Here is a 14,960-nt window from a genome sequence, read left to right as displayed (position 1 = left end):
TTATTGTGAGAATTAATTATTTGTCTCGTTTTGAGTTCTTATTAAAAAGACAAAAATATTTTCTTTCCATTTCCATGTTGAAAGAAAGAATTGTTTCTTAAAGAATTGCATTCTCGAACTCCTTCTTTTAGCTAGAATTTCATTGAAAGAAAACGAATTGCTTATCATTTTAGGTGCATTTTTTAGTGTATTTGGAGTCGAGTCTTCACACCATCAAAGTTTAATTTTCATACCTATTGACTTAAATAACAACACATATCAACTTAAAGAACAACCCATAAAAGAAACACTTAATTAAAATTGATCTAGTAATCTTTTCTATTTCTAGGGCTCTTATCATCAATATAGCTTAGGCTAGTATCTTGGAGTAGGGAGTAATTAACTCTCCAAGGTAGTTAAAACAAACAAGTAGATACATCTTGTAGTAGGAAATAAATCCAATTGTAATTGATACATTCTGGGAAGCTTCTCTTAAAGGAGTCAATCACGAGATCGTGTTCGAACCTTTGAGACAATCAATTTTGTTTCATTGGGAAAGATAGAAGATTTGCGTGTATTATAAACGGTAAACCTTAGATTAACCATTGTCGAGGAGCCTGGGGTCACTTGTTGGTAAACGTCGAATTGACCATGTCGAGGAGCCTTCAAGGGGATTGAGCTTTGTTACTTTGCCCTTGCGCGTAGATCAGATCATAGACTGTCCCCCCAGTTGTATTTTTTATTTTTGGTAACCTTAGTGTCCATAAACTTAAGATTATTTCCTAAGGTGATGGTGAAGGAAAGATCTCACTGTACCTGGAGCAGATGTTGACTAGACTCACTTGGACTCTCTGGGGGGTTCTCTTCACTCGAGATGGTTTTGTGAAGAAACTTGTGCCAGTCTGTTTCATTAAGCAGGTTGTCGGGGTAACTGTTCCAACCGCCCTTTCTGTATTAAACTTATACTAAGTTGGATTTCATCACCAACTAGTGTTTTTAGTACGAGAAGTTACTGTTTGTGTGTGGTTTGAACTCTTAGATTTTTTAGGCGTGTGATTTAGTTGTTTGTTTCTTTAGAGACTTTAGGTGTTTTTATTGAAATTTTCTTTGTTTGCGTGTGATTAATTAATATTTAATCGTGGCCAAATTACTAAGACAATCTCGTAGACTTCAGGGGAAACCTCCTGAGTATACACCAAGCCAACTTGAAGGGCTACGAGCTCTCGTATCACCTAGTGACAGTAGAATTGGATCACCAGAAGCCGGAGAGTCATCTTTAATTTTTCATATTGATTATCAAATACAAACAACAGAATATATTCAATAGCCAATTTCATTTTCCAAAGTTACTGGTAGCATTTCTCCTTCCAGTGAATTAGCTGAAGAACCTGAAATTTTTGAGCCTGACATTGAACCTGCTATTTTCGAACCATCTTCAGGATTTGTTACTCCAACTTCTAGTGATCCTGGTTAACCTAGGGTAAGAAATATCATTACTCAAAATCTTCCTTCTGGCCTCATTTCTATTGAAGAACTCGTTAGTCCAGACGAAGACACAACTCTTCCCGAAAACCAACAGACTTTAAATCTTAGGGAGCGTGAATCAATATTCTACAGTCGTTTTAGGAGTGACACTTTGTATTTATCATTGACAATTTTTTTAGAAAACCTGGGTCTTAGTTTTTCACCATCTCGAATTCCTTTTCATCCTACACCAAGAGTTTATTATCCTTCATCAATCATGTCAAGACAGTCATCTACGTTTTCCCAATCACCGGAAACATTTTTATCCGCCGGTCCTTATGTTCCTTTGAGGTACTAGTCACTCTTTGGTACTTTTTCAGGAGTAACTCCTCGACTGCCTGAACAAGAGTTATCATCTGGTAGTAATGGAACTCAAATGTTGAATGCAGAGCAAATCCTTATGATGTCTGGTAGTATTCCAAATCCTCAACCTCAAGGTAGTCAGTTACCGCCTGGGGGGCAACCCCAAGGTAGTCAGTTACCGCCTGGGGGGAAACCCCAAGGTAGTCAGTTACTGCCTGGGGGGCAACCCCAAGGTAGTCAGTTACCGCCTGGAGGGCTACCTCAAGGTTTTCAACCTTCAGGACAGTACATACCCCAAGGTCAACCCTAGACTCAGTACATACCCCAAGGTCAACCCCAAACTCAATACATACCCCAAGGTCAACCCTAGATTCAGTATGTGCCTCAGGGTTATCAACCTCAAGGTCAGTACCCAACTCAAGGTTTCTAATTTCCTTCTGGTCAATCATTTTTAGAAGGAGCTGGAAATGTACCGCTTAATTATCAGCCCTACGTTCAACCAGGTTATGGTCCTCCATATGCATAACCTTTTATAGGTCCATACTCCGGAATGAACATGGTGTGGGACCCGTCTAAAACTCAACAGAATATGCAACCTAATGTGCAGTTACCTAATCAAACTGGATAGCCTTTGGTTTCTAGTCTAACCCAGTAACCTGTCCAACCTACTGTTCAAATCCCTGCCCCTAGTTTAGTTCAGCAGCCTGGACCTAGTACACCTCGCACTCTGCCTCAAACTGCTGCAACTACTGCAACTTCTGTTCAACCTACAAAACCTGTTTCTGGAGTATCTGTAGCTCCGGTTTCTACTATCCCTGCATCAGTGCAAATTCCTCAAGTCTCTGTGCCATAGTCAGGACCTACAGTTCAGACTTTGATCCAGATGCCTGTAGGAAAAGCTGGTACAATTACGATTGCCACAAGTCAACTGCAATTCATCTATCAATCGTACCAGGGACAGTATCAATTTGGTCCTACTGTACAAAACCCGGTTTATCAGTATCAACCGTATCCTAGCTATACTTATCAACAGCCTCAACAACCCCTGTTTGGTCTGGTTAATCCTGGTTTTCCAGGAGGTTATAACATTCCTAATGTAAGTCCGATTCTAGGTTATCCCGGATATCCTCCTCCTAGAAATGGTCTCATTACTCAAGGTTTTCGTGACCCTAACCGTTAGTTACCATTTATTGCAAATTTGGATTTACCTGATTTGTCGCGCCTTACGAACGATCCGATTTACTATCTTCTTTATTGGCCACCAATGCCTAGTAAGTTGCCTAGTGATATCCCGAAATTCGAGGGTAAATCAGGAGAGGATTTGTCAAATCACGTTATTACTTATCACCTATAGTGTGCATCTAATTCAATCATTGATGATTCAATTTGATTGCGTCTTTTTCAACGAACTCTTATTGGTCTTTCCGCCAAATGGTACATTGAGTTACCACGAGGCTCTTTTAATAATTTCAATAAGTTAGCCACTGCTTTCTTAACTCATTTTCAGTTGCTTGTCAGATACGACAATGGCACAGAACTGTTAACTTCACTGAAATAATCCACGTCCACATATATTTATGATCATATTCATGAATGGCGACGTAGAAGGCGTTTAGTGAAAGTTTTTATTCTGGATCAAATTTTAGTGGAATGGTTCATTAAATCATTGTTACCAAAAATCACTGAATATGTAGCTAAGGGAGGAGTTGTTACTGAAGAGCAAGTCACCACTCAGGCTCAGTACCTTGACCTCGTCTATACGCAGTCAGGTACTTTACATGAAAAAATTCCTGATCTTCCAAAACACGGTCAAATAATTGCAGCTCCTTCAGGGTCTCATGCCGCTGATGGTATGATTGGTTCAGTTAGTACTAAAAGTAAGAAGAAATCTTCAAAGAATTATTCTCCTATAATAACTTTACCTGATTCCCCGACGGGAGATTCTTCCACTGAAATTTCTGCTGACATCCATGTCGTAGAATCATCTACGACCAAATCAAAATCCGGTAGTAAAAAGAAGGGGAAGAAGAAAAACAAACAAAATTCAAAAGATAAAACGGATAAAAATGAATCTACTGACGAAAAACGGAAACCTCGCTATCCTTGTTTCATTTGTGATGAGGATCATTTTACCAGATCAAACGAATCATTGGTATTCATAAGTCAAATTGGCATACCATGCTATTTTCAACACTTTGGGCATATCGGACCTCAGTGAAAACATCGACTGGTTTCACTCCTTTTCAATTGGTCTATGGTTTGGAAGCAATGTTACCTATTGAATGTGAAATTCCGTCATTACAATTAGCCACAGAATTACTCTGAGCTACTTCTGAAGAAGAGAAACGTTTTTTGTACTTAGCTCAGCTAGATGAGAATCGACGCACTGCTACAATAGCAAACGAGACTCATGCGAAACGAATGAAAGCTCAGTATGACAGAAGTGTTACACCTCGTAATTTTTTAGAAGGAGACCTAGTTTTAGTATATGATCAAGCGAATGATAAGCTAGGGGCTGGAAAATTTGTACCTATGTGGCATGGTCCTTACATTGTTAAGTGAAAGCTGGCAAAAGGGGCTTATGAATTGATATATTTTGACAGTGTCTCTTTGGGTAAACCCAGAAATGGACTTTATCTGAAGAGATATTATGCTTAAATTCTGTGTGGAGATTTTTTGTTAGATTAGTTTCTTTACAGCTGGTGTGTTTTAGATTAGAAAAGTGTGCCTAGTTTAGAGAGTGCTCTTATCATTATTCCTGCTTATCTTGATTTTACTCTTGATATTGCAGATGTTGACGTCTCTTCAAACATACATTGGTTTTGCTGATGGTGCTTGTCATAGTGCATGAAAGATTTCTTCTGCAACTTGGGTTATCTATTCAGCCTCTGATGAGTTAGTGCCTATGCATGGGGTAAGCCTTGGTCAAACAACGAATAACATTGCAGAGTATAGTGTAGAGATTGAGTTATTATCTGAATCCATTTCATTTGGGATTTAGAGTTTGATTGTTAGGTTGGATTCTGAACTCGTTCTATTACAGCTTAACAGGGTTTATGCCATTAGAAATCTAGTGTTATTAAGGTTATTTTTGAGAGTTCGTCTCTTGGAACGTGAATTTGATTACATTGAATATCAGCATATTCCAAGACATTTAAATACATTAGTAGATGCAGTTGCTTCTAGTATGATAAATAGACATTTGCAATAATCAAAACAGTAAATTTAATAACATTCGATAACATGTTACACGAGATAGCCAGTAATAATGATATATCATAGCATAGAAGTGTGTTTCAAAATATATATCATCTTCGATCATAGGTTGAAAAACACCTTATGATCGGTAAAAATGATAATACAAAAGACAAAAATGTCGTGAGTCTACAAAATCGATCATCCTATCCCTGGCGATGATCACGATAAGAAACTATTGCTCGGGCCACCCTACATAGGAACCTCCTAAAAGGTCCTGGGACCCCAATCACATATCTTTGTAACCTAAGTGGAATATCATCTATATCAGTCTCTGGAATATCTAGTGTCAAGCGCTCTAGATGATGCTCCAAGTCGGTTAGGATCTCTGCTGATTGGTCCTGTGGGGCTGGTGCTGCTGTAGCTAGTTGTCTCCTCTCGTAAGGCTAGAGAGTTGGTTGGTCATCGTGGACCCACATCTGCATTTAAACTTTTGATTATCAGTTTTGGACGATTTAAAATATAAAAAAAAAAAAAAAAAAAAAAAAAAAAAAAAAAAAAAAAAAAAAAAAAAAACTTAGAAAGTGTTGAAAATGGTTTTTACCTGAATCATCCCATTGCTCTCCTAGTGGAAGAATCATGTCTGGGTCGCTGCGGTAATCCATCCTGGTGTATGGAAAGTCCTGAATCACAAAAAGTTGGTTGTTCAACCAACGAAAATATTCAAGCAGAAATAAAACAACCTCTGTACCCTCCTCAGGGTGACGGGCCGTCAAAGCAACCCAACGAACCATTCTAGGTTCTCGAGGAAGACCAGCATCAACAGGAATATGCTGCATGGCTAACATGGGGATCCTCTCTAGAGCAAAGCTAAATACGATAAATCAATATCCAAAGTTTTTTAGCTATCCATTCTTTTCTTTGGTTAGTTGGCCTTTCACATTTTCTAACACAGCCTCGCACCATTTGTATATGGTGCCTCGAAAATAGTCTACAACCATCTGCATCTGGGATCTAGTAGCCACATGCAATGCTGCACTCCCGCATAGTCTGGTAACAGTGAATGCAATAACTTTAAGCTCAGGACAACTGATAGTTTTAATATCAATCTATTTATCCTTGGGGTCTGCTTGATCATTGCAAAACTCCAATTGGAGACTAGCGACAGACTGGCCACCTGGCCTAGTCCCGAAAAGAGATAATTGTTCACCCCTCTTGGACAAACCAGTCAAAAAGTATATGTCCTCCAGCTCAATTTCGAGCCGGTGGCCACCAATCATGAAGCACTGGTCCTGTGTGTTCCATCTATCTACCAGCCATGTCAAGAGGTCTACTTGGACCCTCATGCCCTGTATGGCCCATAACTTATACAATCTGCATGCTCTCAATGCCTGCAATGTGGGCATATTCATTGCGGCATAATCTACGTCCTCGTGCTCGCGTTCTCGCCAAATAATAATTTTGAATGTCCTACAATGCATAAAAAGACATATTAGAACAAGCTTGTTCGAAAATTTTTGGGCAAAAATGGAGAAATTTAAATTTTAAAATTCGTTGCGCGGGGTCCACACCCGCTGCTTACAAATAGTATGGACCTAGTTGTGAGAAAGAGTTGCGGACCCACGACTTTTTTCTTTATAGAAAAAAATCGAGGTCCGCAGGGCCTGCGTGTTGCACTTGCGGACCCCCACGAGCGACTTTTTAAACCTATTTTTCCTTTAAAAATCAAATATAAAGCCTAAAAACTAAATGTAAACAGATGAAATGCAAGTTAAGGAGGACGTGGATTACCTAGAGCTGATGGTTTTCGATTCCGACAGACGAATTTTCCAGAAAATTCACAGGAACTTTTTTACCCAAAAGCTCTCACTTCTCACTCTGAACTCAAATGGTAAAAATGAAGTTAGAAAAGACCTTTTTATAAGTTTTTTCGAATAAATGAATTTTTAATTTATTTATTTTTCACTTTAAAAAGGTAAATTTTTAAAACATTTTTATTTATCTTAAATAGGTATGTGTAATGTTTTGAGTTTTTGTGCAGAATATTGGATTTTTCGGAGAAATTGACCATTTTTCAACAAAGAGCATACTTTTATCACTTTTTCGAACTCTTTCAAAAATTTACGAAAAAGCGAAACATTGGAGTCTTCTTTAAGCTCTTTTTAGACTCTCGAAAATTGAAAATATTGCCGAGCACTTGATTTTTCGAACTCGTTAAAATAAATGAATAATCGTCCCTTCAGTATAAGTTTACCCCTTTTATAGACTGAAATGGACTATTTACGAAAAAGGTATATGTTGACTAATTAAGGTTAATATAGTAGTCTTTAAACCCTTTTTAGACTCGTTAAATATGAAAAGATTATCGAGCGCTTGTCTTTTCCAGCTCGTTAAAGTATTGGAAATGTCATCCCTCCTATATTATTTTATCTTTTTTCAGACTTGAGGGATTATTTTACGAAAAAGTACCCCCATGGAGTTTTCTTAAGTGTTTATTCTGACTCCCTAAAATTGAAAAACACCGAGTTTTTCCTATACTGGACTCATTAAAATTTAACAGTAAAGGACCTGTTCAATCTTAAACAGGAATGAACCACTCCTTCTTAGGGTTCGAATTTTAAACTAATTTGGACTCATCCGAAGGATGAGCTTATAAACAAGCAAATGTTATCCTCCTCAAGCTTGTAAAAAATAAAGAGGAACTTGCCAGAAATGGTGGGGGAAAAGAGAGAAAAATGAACCTGTTTGTTACACTTTGTTTTTTTAAAAAAGTCGTCAACCACTCTTGAACATGACACTTTTTATTCACCTAGGTTGGGAAAATCCTTTGCCTAAGAGTTAATCAAACCATATTGAAAGTCTTCAGCTGGTTTCTGGGTATTAGCTTTGGATAATTGTCACTAAGCCATCTGCAATGTCGTTATGTGTTCAAGAGAACAGTTCAAACCAACCATTCATCTGTGAGATATCTGTCATCCATTTTGACCATCCTTGAGTCAGTCCTTGCCAATATATTTCTTCAAAACTTGATCTATGATTTCGTGTTGTGGGCTTGCCTACGACGAATTGCTTTCTATCGACTTCAGCTCATTATCTAGGAGTTGATTTAGAAATCATCAGTACCTTGAAAACTCCATGCCCTAATGGCAGGTTTCTCGCCTTCGACGATAGGTTGCATCGTTGACCTTCGATTGAAGGATTCTATGACATGTTCGACTTCAGCTCATTTATTCACATTTCATGGATTGTACTTAGTACTTTGAGAGCCATTGACATTATTGGTGGTTTCTCTCACACTTGTTAACAGTCCACATCATTGACTGGTAATCAAGTGGTTTCTACCATGTTCGACTTTGACACATTCATTCACATGGATAGAATCGTACTAGTTCGGGAAGCGGAAATCAAGACCCTGGATCTAGTTTCTACCATCCAGGCTGCAAGGAATTTTGTTATTCATTATATAGTGGACTATTCATAAACAGATGGCTGCGTCCATACTATGTCTATACTCTTTATGTATTACAAAATCATTCCTGTATCAGAACAGTTTAGTCAGTTTTGATCTGAGTATGGGAATGCCTACCTCAGCGATGATATGTCTATATATATATATATATATATATATATATATATATATTGCATTGAATGTTTTTACAGGTTCCGACTGGGGTGTCCACAAGATGATCCTTGAAATGATAAAGTACTTCACTCTTCATAAATGACAGACTCTATCTTCATCTATTACAGACTTCGCACTTTAGGGGGCAATCTGTTGCACTAAAAATTGTCACCTTGACATTCTGCTATCTGTGTGAGTTCATTACCACTCATACTTTCCTCCTCTGCAAGTCTAAAACATCATTTCCTCATATCAAGCCTGGAAAATAAGAGAAAAGCTCTCAAAAGTCTTTAAAACTCTAGTTCTGCACTTTCTCTTTGTCTTACCTGTGGTCCCGCACCTAATGGTCATGTCTCCTGTGCACCTGACCGCACTGTCTCTGTGTTAAAGGTGCGGACCCCTGTAAAAGTTAAAAAGGCGTGAGTATACTCTGAAAACACTCACTTTCAGTTATTTCTAGAAGCTTCTGGAAGGAATCTTGAGGTGGTAGGTTCGCTCTTTTAAGGTTCATGTATCCCATTGAAGGAGCTAACCCCTTGATGTGAGGAGCTTATCCCTTTGAAGGAGGATTCTATCCCTTCATAGGTGGACCAGTAACCTCCTCCTCTACACTATAAAAAGAAGCATTGGGTTGGTTATTGGGGAGTTAGAAGCTTAGTATTTTTTGAGGTGAAATGCTGCTGGAACTTAGTCTTCTTTAGTTGATTTTTTATGGAGAGAGATTACATACCTCTAAGATCTCATTTGGAAGAGTGCAAGACTTTTCAAAGTAAAGGAAATTCCTGTTTCAGACCCCAGGAAGAGCTTGTTCAACATCAAGGCTGAAAAGGTTGTAAGGTTCTTCTACTTCAAAGTTAATACAAATATATTTGTTTTTCTAAATAAGTTGTTAATTTATGGTTTATTTTATGGATTCCTTGATCACCATAATAGATATTATTTATAATATTTGCTATGTAGGTGCTATTTAATGTTTGCTTGTTTGTGATTACAGGTCTTTAAAGGTAACTCTTTCGAACGATTGGAGGGTAACTCTTTCGAATGATTGGAGGATGACTACTACGAATAAGCATTGGATCTAAGGTAGGATCTTAACACCTTTATAGTATTTATTTATACATCGCATATGTCTAGAGAAAGATAGGTTTATTTGTTCGTTTGTTGCTAGACTATCTTTTGATACTAGGGATATCGGCCTTGTCTGCAAGATCGATTTATCCGGCCAACAATAGGACTTAGTGGGAGAGATGTTGGTAAGAAAAAGATCTTGTGTTTTTTTTTTTTTTTTTTTTATAATTTTTTTTTGGCATGTAGTGTAACTAATGATCATTTTGTGCATGACACATATGTGGGACTAGTTTTTCTAATAGAGATGGCCCTAAACTACCATAGGGATAGGGATGAGTAGTGGCTAGACAAGGGTGAAGCTTATGTGGATGTGACAAAGAATATTTGTGAGTTTTGGGGGAACCTCGAGGGAATATTTGAATAGGGTTGAGGAGGTCCCATGTAGATTGAAACATCACATGGTCAATGTGCCAAACTATTTTTTCCAACTGCCAAATGTGGGTAACCAATGTTATAGTTTATTATCATAAGACTTATGCACCACAAGATGACTAGATAATGGTCCCCTCCCATTTTGTACTAGCTATAGATATGGATTTGGTCCTTCGAATGTATCGACACTATATCGCGATAGGTGTTATAGCTAAATTTTGTACACCACATACTTTGGACATGATGTACTAGTTATTTATTTTAGATACATATGGTTCAACTCTTACTTATGACTTAAAATAATGCGAATGAAGCTCCATGTTTATGTAGATGCATGATTGAATTAATGCTTAATTTATGTGGTAAATACTAAACAAACACATAATTATCTAACCAATCAACCAACATGTTTAGAATCCTTGGAACATGATCATAAACAATATAGTCAAATTGCATCTCAAGAAGTCACCCTTAAAACCTTCTCAACAACATAGGATTTCTAACCAGATAGACATTATTCAGTTGTGATACCACTAACCATGAATCCAAATGCAAAACTAACCTATGGATGTAGGAGAAATGGCTTTAGATAAAAGTTCAATGATCACACTATATTCTGAAACATTATTGGTTGTAGGGTTGAGGCATATTTCCCCTAAAATGAAAAGTTGGTATATGGATGAAAATATCACCCAAGTAGTGAAACCGACATTCGAGTACTATGGACAACACTATTTGCAAATCCTACATAAACTAGGCCACATGTTGACATCTACTAATCAAGAAATAAGTGTGATAATCAACAACCACGAGCAAAAAAAAAAAAAAAAAAAACACTAATATCACACAATTACTAAAAGTACACCATGTACAAAGAACTATTTAGCATGATTGCTTATGTATAATACCTTTTGAGGTAAAGTCCATTGCAGGGATTTGGAAAATAATTTCCTTCATAGTGAATAACAATACATGGACTATTCCAAAAGGGTTCAAGTTTCTTGCACTTAACTTATCATGATCTTAATCACAGACCAAAACTAAGTCACCTTCTATAAAGACATGAGGTTGAACATTTTTATTATATTGAGCTTTGATCCACTTTTTATGAGTCTCATTTGCCATCAACGCTTCATGATGACATTCATTAAGATGGCCAACGTCTAAGATATGTTCTTCCTCAATAGAAGTGTTGGGAAATAGTTCTACAACTAAGAGAGTGTGCCCTCCACTCCATAAATGAGTTGAAACGGTGTGAAATAGGTGGAAATTTTAGATGGGGTCCAATATTCCCATAATGCCAAAATAAGTATTAGATGTAGTTGGTTTTGGTATTTCCATACCATTCTATGTATCATCATCTTCAAAACATGATTGATGGCTTCTACTTAGTCGTTGGGCTAAGGATACTAAGAAGAGTTTTCATACCAGAAGCCCAACCTAGTTGCTAATTTAGTCAACAACTTGTTGTGGAAATGAGACACGTGATTTGTAATAATTGTTGTGAGCACACCAAATAGAGCATGATACGGTTGAACATGAAAAGAAATGTGGTGGTTCCATTGTTGGAATAAGTAGGAATAACTTCAAGTCCACATAATATAGTGAATGACCACAACTATAACCATTAGTTGAATTTGGATTACACATCATGAAATCAATAACCCACCTTTTGAAGTGGAAAATGATAACAATAGGGTGTAGTGGAGTAGGATATGTACACATTTTAGAAATATGATAAGGGTGACACTTGTTGACCACATTAAAACAATATTTGACTATGGTGGGCCAAATCCTAAACACAAAACTTTTCGGGTTGTGGCTATACTAGAAATATGACCACCACATACTTTGGCATGGAAATCATTTGCAAAAATCTCTCAGATTCAGCTTGGACTAAGTACCAACATAATATCATATTTACTGTATGTTGATAAAGGGTTTCATCGATGATGATGTAACTCTTAGCTTGTTGGCTTATACACCAATTCTCATCTCAATATAGTTGAGGGTTGATATAATTGCTTTGAAGATATATTAGGACAACACATTGTCAAGGATTATAAAAGTCAATGAGGAACAAGGACTCATCAAGTAATGAATCATTAACTATAGTCCCCTCAAGATCTCTGGGAAGCTCATACATCAATTTTGTGAAAGCTAAAGAGTCCTTAATTTTGAAGGGACAAATTCCAATTCAAACTATTGTAATATGACAATCCATTTGGAATATTTACCCCCCATGATTGGATGGGTCAAAATGTGTTGCATAAGTTGGAGTTTACTATGGTAGTAATCTCCTTCAAGATAATATAATGCCTAAGTTTATAGACAATATGAACAACTTCCAATGCCATCCTTTCCACATGCCAACATGCCATGTTACCTTGACTTTTCCATAGGCTATGTTAGTGTGACACATCAATAGGCCATTCCATACTCTCACTCACTTGCATAGTTTATGGGTCACCCTATGTGGAATCCATGTCCTTTCCATGTGTATCATCCACCAGTCATCTAGATCTGAATTTTGGTTTTTTACTGAAGTCTCGTTTATGAACAATTTCCCAAATCTTGAATGTGCTCATACTCCATCGTCCAGGTTACTTGATACAAATTTTCTCCACTTGTGTGTTCCATCCATATGGATGATTCAATATCTAGATGTGCGGAAAAACAATAATTAAAATAAAAACTAAATGCTTCTAGATATCTAGATACCCAACCTTTATATAACCCTTTAACGTAATCATTCAACAGAAAAACCTAGATGCATGAATATCTAGATATCTAGATATCCAACATTTAGATATCTAGATATCCAACATCTAGACTTTACCTTTCTCCTTTGCTCGAGGTTTTTGTCCCTAGCCCCAACTGAGCCATATGAGCAGGCGTAGGTCCTAAACTCAAGGACCAGTAAAACAAAGTTACAAGCTTCCTAATAGGCGATTTCTAGATACTTCCTTTAACCAAATCTAGTTTTGAGAAGGGAAATTGTTTTTCCTAGATCCATGTTATGGAATTGGAAGCTTCTTCAACTTGTGAAGGCCAACATAACTCCCTTATTCATAATTATTTAATCATTCTTCCTCCAAAGGAGTTCAAATGAGGCCAAGTTCTAAATACCCATAGTTGGAAAAACTTGAGGGGAAATCTATCATGTTCTGAATTTGATAATTCAAGGCTTCAAGCCATTTTACGAACTCCATTAGAGGGCCAATATTAGGCCAATTTTTTAAGGAACCAATTAATCCCAATTCTCTTATTAGTTGAAGATGAAGGAAAACCCTTCTACTTTTGCAATGCCATATATCAAAACACATTTACCTTGCTCTCTAAACATCCCATAATCATACCAAACTTTCATTCCATGATAGCACATGTCTTCTGCAACTATACTATGGGTCAAAAGTTAAGTAAACTCTTTAAGTCTTCTTATCCCATCTTGTAATGAGTTCTAGCTATAATGAGCCCATTGGATGTTCCAGAAAAGGGATAAACATAACAATCATAAAAGAAAAACCTTATTTCTTTTCCACCTAGTTATCCATATTACATTTCTTAGACCCACACATTTATTTAATGACTAAATGTAAAGCTCAGTTTTAGATATTCTGTGAGGACTTCCTCACTTACAAGCATTCTAACAATAATGGAATTTCTCATATAGTTTCGTGTGCAACCCAATGATATGACCTACACTTGAGTAGCTTGTTTGGGACCTATTTTTCCTAGCTAGTGTAGGATCCAACTTGATAATTAAGGCCTACTATGGTTTTCATTTAATAGAAAACCCTCATGGATTTCCTAGAAAACTAAAGGGAAGAGGCCCTCTAACCTCCGAACCATGAATCATGATCACAAAAGGCTTAATATAAACATGACATATCATATGAACAAACTTAAAGATATTTTATAATGTTGAACTCTTTCATCGTTAAAAGTACATAAATGTTACTAAATGCAAATACACAAAGATTTAATTCAACAAAAAATTAGACTTAGTTTCTCATTATAACATCATACACATGAATCCAACATTATAGTAACATATCAATTTAGAAACATAAGCACACTTATCTGATCAGCATCAAGAATTGCTTGAAATTGATTAATGAAGAGATGTTCTCAACCTAGCAATAAGCTTAACTACATGATAGTTTTCTTATAGGTGGAAACACCCAAGCTATATTTGATTCCAAAGGAGGGAGATTCACTTAGTTAGAATAGGTCCAATCAAGAGTAGAGATATGAAGGAAAGTATCCTTCATATATAAAAATGCATACGTTGTCTTTAAACCCACTAAGAAATAGGCTTGCACAATGCCACAAGGGTCACAACAACTAATTTTCATAACATAGAGGAGACCATTCATTTCCCTAATAGTCCCTCAAGGCTCTTCTATCTCAGTACCTTCATGCTTACTCATATAGACACCTTGAAAATTTGTAGCCATATCTTTCTAGGTTAGGTTGAATACACTTGCATTAATTTCCTTCTAGCAGAAAGTGGATTATCAAATTTTCACAATGTCTTGTAACTTATAAGGCTCTTTGCATACATGTTCACTCAAATTATTACTCTCAAATCCCTAATGTGTCTCTCTATCTCTTCCCCATTAATATCTGTCTCTCTATTCTCCACACACACCTCACACACCAACCTCCTATGCATGAGATTTCATTGTCCAAAATGAAGATTGCATGGTCAGTTTCAAACTCTATAGAAGGGTAATTTTCCCATACCTCCTCGACAATCCTATACCACTCCCATATATTCTCATAAATATGGGTAGTTGGTAGTTCCACTATAACTTCTCTTTTTAACTAATCT

The sequence above is a fragment of the Pinus tabuliformis genome, chromosome 3_2 (genome assembly GCF_031772625.1).
Source record: "Pinus tabuliformis cultivar Carrire ecotype Pingquan chromosome 3_2, CPIR1, whole genome shotgun sequence".
Lineage (NCBI taxonomy): Eukaryota > Viridiplantae > Streptophyta > Pinopsida > Pinales > Pinaceae > Pinus > Pinus tabuliformis.
Note: the sequence above shows the minus strand (reverse complement) of the source record.